Source organism: Trichechus manatus, unplaced genomic scaffold, assembly GCF_000243295.1.
Source record: "Trichechus manatus latirostris isolate Lorelei unplaced genomic scaffold, TriManLat1.0 scaffold00025, whole genome shotgun sequence".
In the NCBI taxonomy this organism is placed as follows: domain Eukaryota; kingdom Metazoa; phylum Chordata; class Mammalia; order Sirenia; family Trichechidae; genus Trichechus; species Trichechus manatus.
Genome location: NW_004443961.1, coordinates 1,155,360 through 1,167,277, shown reverse-complemented (window position 1 = coordinate 1,167,277; position 11,918 = coordinate 1,155,360).

Genomic DNA, 11,918 nt, shown 5'->3' with positions numbered 1-11,918 from the left:
CTTTGGTTTTGGTAAGTTTGATTATAATATGTCTTGGTGACTTTCTTTTGGGATCTACCTTATGTGGGGTTCTTTGAGCATCTTGGATAGATATCTTCTCATCTTTCATGATGTCAGGGAAGTTTTCTGTCAACAAATCTTTAACAATTTTCTCTGTATTTTCTGTTATCCCTTCTTGTTCTGGTACTCCAATCACTCGTAGGTTATTTCCCTTGATAGAGTCCCACATGACTCTTAGAGTTTCTTCGTTCTTTTTAATTCTTTTATCTGATTTTTCCTCAAATAAGTTGGCATCAAGAGCTTTATCTTCAATGTCACTAATTCTAACTTCTACTGCCTCAATTCTGCTCCTATGACTCTCTATTGAGTTCCCTAATTCTGAAATTTTATTGTTAATCTTCTGGATTTCTGATTGCTATCTCTCTATGGATTCTTGCAGCCTGTTAAATTTGGCATTATGTTCTGGAATAACTTTTTTAAGTTCCGCTACTACGGTGTCTGTATGTTCCCTGGATGTTTCTGCATTCTGTCGAATTTCCTTTCTTATTTCTGGAAGAGTTCTGTATATTAATCTTTTGTATTCTGCCTCTGGTAATTCCAAGAAGTTCTCCTCCTCCAGAGAATTTATTGATTCTTTATTTGGGGAGCTTGCTGAAGCCATCATGGACTGCCTCTTTATGTGACTTGATAGTGACTGTTGTCTCCAATCCATCAATAATTTATTATAATTTTATTTTGTATTTACTTAGTGAGACCTGGCTTCTTATTTTGTTTTGTTTTGATATGCCCAAATAGGCTGCTCGTGTGCACTAGTTTGATTTTTGACACCTTTGGATCTCTAATGTCCTGTCACCAGGTAGTTAGTTCTGTAACTAAGTATGTGCACGCAGGAGTCTGTTAAATTTTCCTGTATGGGTTCAGCTCAGGTATTCAGGCAGTCGGTCACCAAGTGTGTGATGCACGCTCTCACTCCCAGTCCTAGAGGGTCATGGGTGATTGGTGTAGGCAGTAGACTCTGACTGTGGTAGGAGATCACGCACTGAGCCAGGCAGGGGGCTGACGGCTGCCCCTGAGAGTCTGAAAGGAAAGTGTGTCCCTATTCTCTAGGGTGTGTAGGTAGGTGAGTTTTGCAGCCAGACTGTGAGCACCCCACTCTGTTGGCTGTAAAGACTCGAGGGCACCACTTTTTCTTGGACTCCTGTAGCAGGTGACTATGTGCTTTAGGTGCTACCACCAGTCCTCAAGCCCCTGCTGCAGATCAATAAAAGTGCCTACTTAAGGGGCAGCGCTGTTTCGAGGGTCACAAATCTGCCAGTTCACAGCTGAAGCAGTTGAAGTTAAATTTCAGATGTTCGCCCTGTTGTACTGTGGCAGTGAGGACTAATGCTGTTGAGATGGGTCCCCACAAGTCTATACAGGGGTGTAATACACTCAGAGTCTGAGGAACCCTGATACCTGTGCCCAGCAAAGGAGCTGTACTGACCCCTGTGTTCCTGGCCTAGGGGAGCCAGCAGCTTATTTGTTCCCTCTTCAAGGCCAGGAGAATGGGTCAGGGCACCTTTTGGGATCTGCTTCCTGCCCAGGGGACTCCCGGTGCAGAGCGTGGAGGGAGAGAGGTTTTTCCCAAATGGGCTTCTTTTTTTTTTTTTTAATCCCCGCAAAAGGGTGCATGCATGTACTTATCTTAGCCGCTTGGGAGCTGCTCTTCACTGGTTCGGAGTATCCAAGCAGAATCTCTGCTGCCGGATCTCTTTCCGAGCGCTCGCACAGCACAGCTGTTTGCCTGCTTCACCATGAACCAGCGTGGCTACGGTTCTGCGGTTTCGCCGCCCTGGCTCTGACCTTCCTCACGTCTTCCAAACAGTCTCCCTCTTCCATATCACTCAGATGGATTTCTTAACCTTGCCTTGTTCAGGGCTCCCAGATATTCACATAGAATCAAATCACTTGTTTTTCCAGGTCTTTGTTGTAAGAGGGATATAGGAAGCGTCTAACTACTCCACCATGTTTCAACAAGTATTTACTGAGTTAATATAAAACCAAAAACACCATTGTCATCAAGTCGATTCCTACTCATGGCTGCCCTCCATGTGACAGAGTAGAACTGCTACATAGGATTTTCTTGGTTGTAATCTTTATGGAAACAGATCGCCAGGCTTTTCTTCCACAGCACCACTCAGTAGGTTCAAATTGCTAACTTTTTAGTTAGTAGTCAGGTGTAAACCATTTGCACCACCCCGGGACCTTAATATAATCTGTTGTTGTTATTGTTAGTTGCCACAGAGTCGATGGCAACTCCCTAGGTGGCTCACGTGGTTAAGCACTAGACTACTAACTGAACCCACCCAGAGGTGCCTCGGAAGACAAGCCTGGTGATCTGCTTCTGAAAGGTCACAGCTTTGAAAACACTATGGAACAGTTCTACTCTGCACACATGGGGTTGCCATGAGTCATATAACCTACTGGGGAAAAAATAAGAATGCACCTCTAGAGGCCTATATCTGATCCCAATCGCTAAAAAAAAGCTATGTGAGATTGGTCGATCACTTCACTTCTCTGGATCCGTTTCCACATGTACAAAATGAACAGGCATACCTCACAGGGTACTTGTGAATTTCAAATAAGATGATAGATATGAAAACACCACCAGTGAATTAGTAGACAACTGTTACTTCCATATGATTATCACGACAGTGTCAAGCCATAAGAGGCAGTGTAAGAAAGTCTCTAAGGATCAAGAGCTCTCAGAGCAGACTGACTGCCTGGGGACAAACTCAAGCTTCATATTTACTAGCTGTATGAACACACGCAAGGCATGTATCTTTACATCTGTGAAATGGGGCCAAACAGTACCTGATGTAAAGGTTGTTGCAAGGATTACATGAGATAAAGTCTATAAAGCCTTTAGCACAATTCCTAGAACATTTTATATTGTTGTTGTTGTTGTCAAGTGCCGTCGAGTGGATTCCGACTATAAATATTAGTCTTTATTTTTCCACAGAACCACTCAAGCAGAAATTCAAGAAAGGGACTATATACAAAGGTAGACTTACCCTATCTTGAAATTTTTCATTAAGACTAGCAACAATATGAGGACAACTTTGTAAGAATTCTGGAATCTTTCTCATTTTCTCATTTTGGTTACCCATTTCTGTTTCTCTTAATGTTTTCTGAAATTTAACAAAAAATGTTGTTGTTAGCGGCCATTGAGTTGGTTCTGACTCAGAGCAACCTTATGTACAACAGAACAAAATGTTGCCCAGTCCTGCACCATCCTCACAATCATTGCTATATTTGAGTCCATTGTTGCAGCTGCTGTGTCAATCCATTTCATTTAGGGTCTTCCTCTTTTTCTCTGACCCTCGACTTTATCAAGTATGATGTCCTTCTCCGAGGACTGGTTCCTCCTGATAATGTGTCCAAAGTAAGCAAGACAAAGTCTCACCATCCTCACTTCTAAGGAGCATTTTAAACTGAACTCGTTGCTGTCAAGTCCATTCCAACTCATAGCGACCCTATAGGACAGAGTAGAGCTGCCCCATAAGATTTCCAAGGAGCAGCTGGTGGGTTCGAACTGCCAGTCTTTTGGTTAGCAGCCACCAGGGTTCCAAGGAGCATTCTAGAGGGCATAAATTCTATGGTCTAAAAGGCAGTGAATTCTTCAATGTGCATATTATTATGTGTGATATAAAGAAAGAAAAACAACATTGGTCTTAGGCAGCATGCAATTTGGTTTGTACAACAAAGTGAAACACTAGAAGTAGACAGATGTGCTAAGTGTCAGAGATCTAGAATGCTACATATGCTAAGTGTTGTAATCTTAAAGATACTAAACACCCCAGCAGTGCAGAGAAGGCAGCGATCAGCCCAAACCTGTCTCAGCCAAGCCGTCTCCCTCCCAGGGCCTCCAGGAGTAGTCTAAGAACTCGTTCAATGAAGTAGAATTCGGGAAGAGATAAATCAACCCATTCAACCAACTCAACGAAGGTTGCCGCCATCCACACCCAAGCTTGACTCTGTCTCTTACGGATGCAGGCGTGGGTGATAGGAGTTTTCATTGTTAGTGGGAGGTGTCCCAGATGGGGCTCAAACTGAGCAACAGTAGGACACAGCAGATTGGTGGTTCAGTGGCAGCATTCTAGCTGTCCGCTTCTAGCTGTCCATCAAATCATTGCTTGTCTTTGAGGCACAGCTAGATTGTGTTTCCCCACGTCCCTTTTCCTTTGGTATGGTTGTGGGTCTAAGATTGCTCTAAGAGAATGTGAGGACAAATGGAACCAGGCTCAGCCTACAGAAACCTTTCATTCTTGATCCTGTATCCTCTTCTCCTTCCAGCTAACTAGAATGTTAATCCCGTCCTAGTTTGCCCAGGACTTTCCCAGGTAAAGCACTAGAAGTCCCATACCCCTGGCAAATTGTCATAGTTGGTCACTGGGATGGTGAAGGTTATGTGTCAACTTGGCTAGGCCATGATTTCAGTGCCTTGGCAGATAATTGTCCTCCGTTTTGTGATCTGATGTGAACAGCCAATCATTTGAAAGGAGAGTTTCCTTGGGGATGTGGCCTGCATCCAATATATATGTGGATGTTCTGGCAAAGCTTGCCCTCTCTCAATCCTGCATCTGACTTATCGTTATCCGACCTCTGGTTCTTAGGATGTGAGCCAGCAGCTTGCCATCTGACCTGCAGATATTGGGATTCATCAGCTCCCACAGCCCCATGAGCCAGCAGTCTGCTGTCTGACCTGCTGAGTTTGGGTTTGTCAGCCCCTGCAACCACATGAGTTAAGAGAAGCCTCTAGTCTGACCCACAGATTTGGGACTCGCCAGCCTCCACAACTGTATGAGCCATTGCCTTGAAATAAGTCTCTGTATATGTTTACGGAGCCCTGGTGGCGCAGCGATTAAGAGCTTGGCTGCTAACCAAAAGGTTGATATATCAAATCCACCAGCTGCTCCTTGGAAACCCTATGGGGCGGTTCTACTCTGTTCTATAGGATGGGTATGAGTCAGAACCGACTCGATGGCAACAGGTTTTTGGTTATATACATACATATATATCCACTTCTCTAGAGAACCCAGCCTAAGAGAGTCACCCTACCTTAAGGTGACCTTGAAAGCTACATGTTGAAAGTGGTAAGTGTAGGGTATGTCTTAAGTGAATCTCTTTTGCGATATAGAAGAGCAGATTCAGCAAGCAAGCACAGATCGGGGAAGATAGATATCACACCACAGGAAGATCACCAAGGAACCAAGAAACAGAAGCTGAAAAGAGACAGAACCTTCCCCCAGAGCCGACAGGGAGAGAAAGCTTTCCCCTAGAGCCTGCACCCTGAATTCTTACTTCTAGTGTCCTAAGCTGTGAAAAAATAAATTTCTGTTTGTTAAAGCCAGCCACTTGTGGTATTTCTTTTATAGCAGCACTAGATAGCTAAGACATAAGGCAACCACAAAAATATTGATTTATAGTTATTTCAATTACCCTTTTCATGGAAAAAGCACATACCAAGGGCTGACATCAGTTGTCTAGTGCTGAGTAGAGGCCTGCTCCCATAACCTTTCTATAACCCTGTTCACATATACACTTGAGAGGAAACCATGATCAAAAGCAGGGAGCTGCACATCTCTCCATGAGATGTCAGTAATAATTGAAGTTTATTAAGAAAACATTTCGTTTGTATTTCTGAAAATCATATGTTGCAAACTGATAGCCTGTGGGCAGGTGTCATTTACCTGCACGGTATTTTTACAACTTTTAACGTTAAAAACCATTATGGAGACTTCCTAGACATATCCAAATATCTCACAGATTGGCTTACTGGGTTCAAGGGCTTAGAACTATAGTCTCAGGGAAGAACTCAGTCAATTGGCGTAACATAGTTTTTAGAGATAATGGTCTACATCCTAGTTTGGTGAGCAGCTTCTGGGGCCTTAAAAGTTTGCATGTGGTCATCTAAGATACAACTTTTGGTCTCTACTCATCTAGAGCAAAAGAAATGAAAGACTCAAAGAAGAAGAAACTAGTCCACAGGACAATAAACCCACACGAAACATGGCCTCATCTAGCCTGAGACCAGAAGAACTAGATGGTGCCCAGCTAACACTACTGACTGTTCTGACCAGGAACACAATAGAAGGTCCTGGATAGAATGGGAGAAAAATGTAAAACAAAACTCAAATTCCTAAAAAGTCCAGACTTGTTGGACCAATAGACACTAGAGGAACACCAAAAACTATCACCCGAAGGTACCCTTTGAACTTGGAACTCAAGCCACCTTTCAGCCAAATAATAGATTCGCTTACAAAATAAACAATATCACCTATGAGAACTGTTCTTCCTTAAATAATCAACTATATGAGACCAAACAGCCAATATTTACCCTAAAGCAAAGACGAGAAGGCAAGGAGGGGCAGGGAAGCTAGATTAATGGAAACAGAACAAACAGAATGGAAATAATGAGAATGCTGACACATTGTGTGAAAAAGGTAACCAACTTTACAAAACAATTTGTATAAAAATTGGTAAATGGAAACCTAACTTACTGTGTAAGCTTTCACCTAAAACACAATAAAATATTATTTTTTAAAAAAGAAACAGTCTAGGTAAACATTTTGCATTTAAGCTGTAGCACTCTATCTCAGCATACACACACGCGCGCACATGCACACACGCACGCGCGCACACACACACACACACACTTCCTATATATTGCCTTGGTAATATAGACAACGTTTCCTAATATATACTTAGAAGCATTTCAAACCTTGTATTTGGCAACGGAAGACTTATTTAATGCTCAGTATACACCCCAATATCAAAACAGATGGCAGAGATGCAGCTCTGGTTGAAGGGAAGCACAGGTTCAAGAGCCAAGTGCTCTCCTCCTCCCTGAGTCCCTGAGGCCCATCATCAGAGGGCTGCTCAGAACGCAGTGTGAGCTCTTGTTCTGAGTCACTTCGCTCTCCACCCAAAGAAGTTCCATGACTTTTTGGTGTCTGTGCCAAAGGTCCCAATATCATACGCTGATATTCTAAAGTTCTCCAAGATTGGGTCCAAAGCTACTTGTCTAGCTTTTTCAAATAACCTCCCCTGTAGACAAATTGTATTATTTCTTATGCTCTAGACATATCCAGCTTCATACCCACCATTTCAAACCTTTTCTCTGTAATATTCCTTTTGAAATATCTCAGAGGTGTTATGGATTGAATTGTGTCCCCCAGAAGTGTGTGTTGGAATCCTAACCTCTGTCTCTCTGGATGTAATATCCTTTAGGAATAGGGTTTTCTTTGTTATGTTGATGAGCTTATGTCAGTGTACAGAGTGTCTTAAACCTACTTGCTTTTGAGATATAAAAAGGGCAGTTTCCGCAGAAAATAAGCACAAACAGAGGGGAACATACATGCCACCTGGATATCGCCAAGGAGCCAAGGAATGTCCAATCTACGGAAGCTGAGAGATCTTCCCCTAGACAGGACAGACAAAGCCTCCCTCTGGAGCTGGTGCCCTGAATTGGGACTTCTAGTCTCCTAACCTGTGAGAAAACAAACTTCTGTTCTTTACAACCATCCACTTGTACTTCTATTACAGTAGCACTAAGAAGCTAAGAAGGGGGCACCTCACTGAAACCAGCAGAAAGTCCACAGCGCCTTGGTAAAATGGGCAAAATGTTGAACAGCACTGGCCCTTGACAATCGCTCCGTGGCTATCCTCTCACTTCCTTTGGCATGCCCAATTCTTCTACCAGAAAGTTCGCCGTTTCCCAAAGCATAGTGCTGTTTCAGTCTGCCTTTCCACACATTGTTTCCTTTCCCTTGAAACCCTCATCTCTGGCCACACCATCTGGAATTTACCAATTCCTACTCATCCTTCAGTTCGGGTGTAATTCCCCACCAAAAAACCAAAGCCTTTGCCATCAAGTGGATTCAAACTCCTAGCGGCCCTATAGGACAGAGTAGAACTGCCCCCATAGGGTCTCCAAGGAGCAGCTGGTGAATTCGAACTGCCAACCTTTTGGTTAGCAGCCGAGCTCTTAAACCACTGCACCACCAGGGCTCCGTAACTCCCCACAGTATGGAGCAGCTTTTAGCCCATCTCTGCTGCCCAACCCTCGTCTGTTAGTTGTCTTCCCTAAGCTGCCTCTGCTTTCGAAGACCACTTTTCAGAACATGCTGCACTTGTCTGATAACTTGCTTGTCCCCTTGCCCAAATGTCAGCTGCTCGTCTCTGTAGCACTAATCCTTGTACCATAGCGGTTGTTCCATTATTGCTCAATAAGTAAATGGGTAATAATACACGTGAAAACAAAGAAAAGAGTCACTTTGCCATTGTATTAAGAATCAAAAAGAATGATGATGAGATCCGAGAACTTTTGAGTTGCGTTAAAAAAAAAAAACCAAAACCCATTGCCATCAAGTCGATTCTGACTCATAGCAACTCTACAGGTCAGAGTAGAACGGCCCCATAGGGTTTCCAAGGAGCGGCTGGTGGATTCGAACTGATCTTCTGGTTAGGAGCTGAACTCTTAACCACTACGCCACCAGGATTTCCTTGAGTTGCATGGACCTTGGAAATTGTTTAGTAATCCCTTTGTTTTAAAAGTGGGGGTAAAGAAAGTTTCTACATTCAGGCCAATGGATTTTTCGGTCAGAGGTTGCCCACAAATCTCTAGCACCAAGAAGATGTCTCCATATGTATTGCTGGATAAGTGTATTATGCGTAAACACATAAAAAGGGGCCCTGGTGGCACAACGGTGAAGCACTTACCTGCTAACTGAAAGGTTGGCGGTTTGAGCCCACCCAGCAGCTCCATGGGAGAAAGCCCTGGAGATCTGCTCCTATAAAGATTATAGCTCTGTCACATGGGGTTGCTATGAGTCAAACGTGACGTGGTGACACCTAACAACAACAAGTGTATTATATAGCATTCCCATAAACCGCAAGTCTTAATATAAGTTTTTAGAAGGCGCACTGGTCCTCAGATAAAACCAAAAAAACCAAACGCGCTGCCGTCAAGTCAATTCTTACTCATGGCAACCCTATATGACAGAGTAGAACTGTCCCATAGGGTTTCCAAGAAGCAGCTGGCGGGTTCAAACTGCCAACCTTTTTGGTTAGCAGCCATAGCTCTTAACCACGGAGCCACCAGGGCTCCGGTCCTTAGATATCTCTGATATTCCCAGGAGACCCATGAACAAAGGCGCTGCCAACTTGCAGAGGAACGTACGGCATGGTCCCATTGTAAGACAGTGTGGCTGTCCTGCTACAGGACACCCTGAGCACTGTGAAAACCCCAGAGAGGCAGGAGAATGTGAGCTTCCTTCTGTACTCTGTCTCTCCAGAAAAGACACTGCCACTGCAGTAGGTCACCCAAGGGATTCCCTCGGTCATGCTCAGAGCAGGAAGTGAAGAAGTGCAGAATTGACACACTGCTATTTCAGTCAAGGGATTACTGCTGCACCACCTAGAGGAAGAGAAGCTCTTCACTGCTGCTACTATGCTGTCCTGAGAAGCAATTTTCAGATGGTGAGGGTCCCTGGGCAGCGCAAACCCTTTGGGCTTGACTGTTAACCTAAAGGTTGGCGGTTCAAACCCACCCAGCGGTACCTGGTGAACTGTAGCCAGGAAAACTCTACAAAGCAGTTCTATTCTGGAACACATGGGGTCACTGTGAGTCGGAATCAACTCCACAGCAACTAACAACACCAACAGCAACAGAGTAATATTAATATATTTTTATGTTAAATATATATTAGAAACCAGATTTTGCATTATTTCATAAATTTTAAAATATAGACATATGAGCCTGTATATATTTGCATGTGTATGTTTGTGAATGCATGTGTGTGTGTGTGCACATACCTGTGCATGTACGTATATTTCCACATGGGGGCTGTGGTGGAGGGAAGGCTTGAAAGACAGACGCAAAGATGCTAAAACTATTCATCACTAGGTCTTGGGGATATGACTATTTTTTCCCCCTGCGTTTATATATTTCACAATTTTCTACATCATGGATTACTTTTTGCATCAGAAAACCGCTTATGACAAATATATTGAAAGGGGAAAGGGGAAAGAGGAGGCAGGACATGGCGGCAGTGAATGACACGAGGTTTCCTGCACCAATGTCAGATCCCAGGGTAGTAAAAGTACTTGCAGACCTGGTCGCTGAACCCATGTCAGCAATCCTAGAGGCAACATAGAAAGCCAGCGGGGTTCCAACCAAAAGACTGCAAGTTTACAAAAGCTGACCAGATTTGCAAAAGAGGGGGACTGGTGAATTTCACGGCTCCATCCTGAAGCACATGACATCCACCCCTGCGTGAGTTCAAGAAGAGATAATGAAGCAGATGCTTTTGCGTTCTTAGCAAAGGAAGTCCTGGCCTCACTAACAATGTGCATCATGTTGAGATTCGCAGGAAAGAGGGGCTGTGGTTTCAACAAGGCACCCATAGTCTTTACTGACTTCTGCTAACACTAGAGCTTTCTTCGCTGGTAGAATTGGACAAACTAGGAAAGACAAGGGCAGACACACCCTCCAGGATAGGGGAGACATTTGGGAAATTGACCTCCCTCATGACTGAGACAGGAGGGGAGAGAGAGGGAGGCCATGGTGCAGGTCCCTCTGTGAGGAAGGCCCTCCCAAGAACCCTCCAGGCTGGCTCCTTGTCACTCAGGGTGACCTCTTCAGCAGGACTTCCGTCCCCACTCACCCTGAGGTAGCCCCTCGCCAGCACTCACTGGTCGCTCTCTACGTCAAGCTGTTTTCCCTTCAGAGTACTTCTCCCTCTCTGAAATGATCCATTTATTTACTTGTTTGTTTATTCACTCAGTTTCCACAACTGTCTCTTTTCACTAGATTCTAAGTCCTGCATGAATAGGAGACATGTCCACTTTGTCCAATGCTGAATCCTCAACACCCAGCACATGATAGATAGATACATAGATAGATAGACAGACAGACAGAAGGAAGGATGGATGGGTGCATGGGTGGGTGGGTAAGTGGATGGATGGATAGATATAGACAGATGACAGGTAGATAGACAGATAGGCAGATAGATATAGATAGATGATGGATGGATGGATGGTTAGTAGGTAGGTAGGTAGATAAACAAACAGACAGGTGGTAGATAAACAGATAGATAGATAGATGCCATCAAGTCAACTCCAACACATGGCAACCCCACATACAACAGAATAAAATGTTGCCCAGTCCTGCGCCACCTTCACCACAATGGGGCAAACTGACAGACAGGTGGTGTGGCACACAGTAGGGTTCTACAGATATTTGCTATTGGTGGTCTCCAGTGTGTTACAGAAAAACCCCACACCTAAGAAGTTATGTTACTAAACCAAAAACCAACTCATGCTCTGTAAGGTTTTCAATGGCTGATTTTTTGGAAGTAGATCACCAGGCTTTTCTTTGGAGGTGACTCTGGGTGGATTCAAACTGCCAGCCTTTCAGTTCGCAGATGAGTGTGTTAATTGTTTGCACCACCCAAGGACTCCATATAACCCCAGGAGGGTTCAAATTTTATCTAAGATGCCCAAGGGTGATCAGGAACAGACTTAAGTTGAACAAGTGAGTGTTACTGAAGGTCAGATTTCAATTCAAAATAAGGAAGAGCTTTCCAACAGTTGAGAATTTTACCAGATTGAACAGACCAAAGGTCAGTTGACTTTTTCTATAAAGGTCCAGATAGTATGCATTTTAGTCTCTGCAGGCCGTATGCTCTCAGTTGAAACTACTTGACCCTGCCATTAGAGTACAAAAGCGACTGTAGCCAATACATGAACAAATGAGCATGGCTGTGTGCCAATAAAACTTTATTTACAAAAACAGGCAGGGGTAGGATTTGTCCTGCAGGCCATAATTTGCCAACCCCTGGAATAGACCAGAGAAGGCAAGATTGCAGCTCACA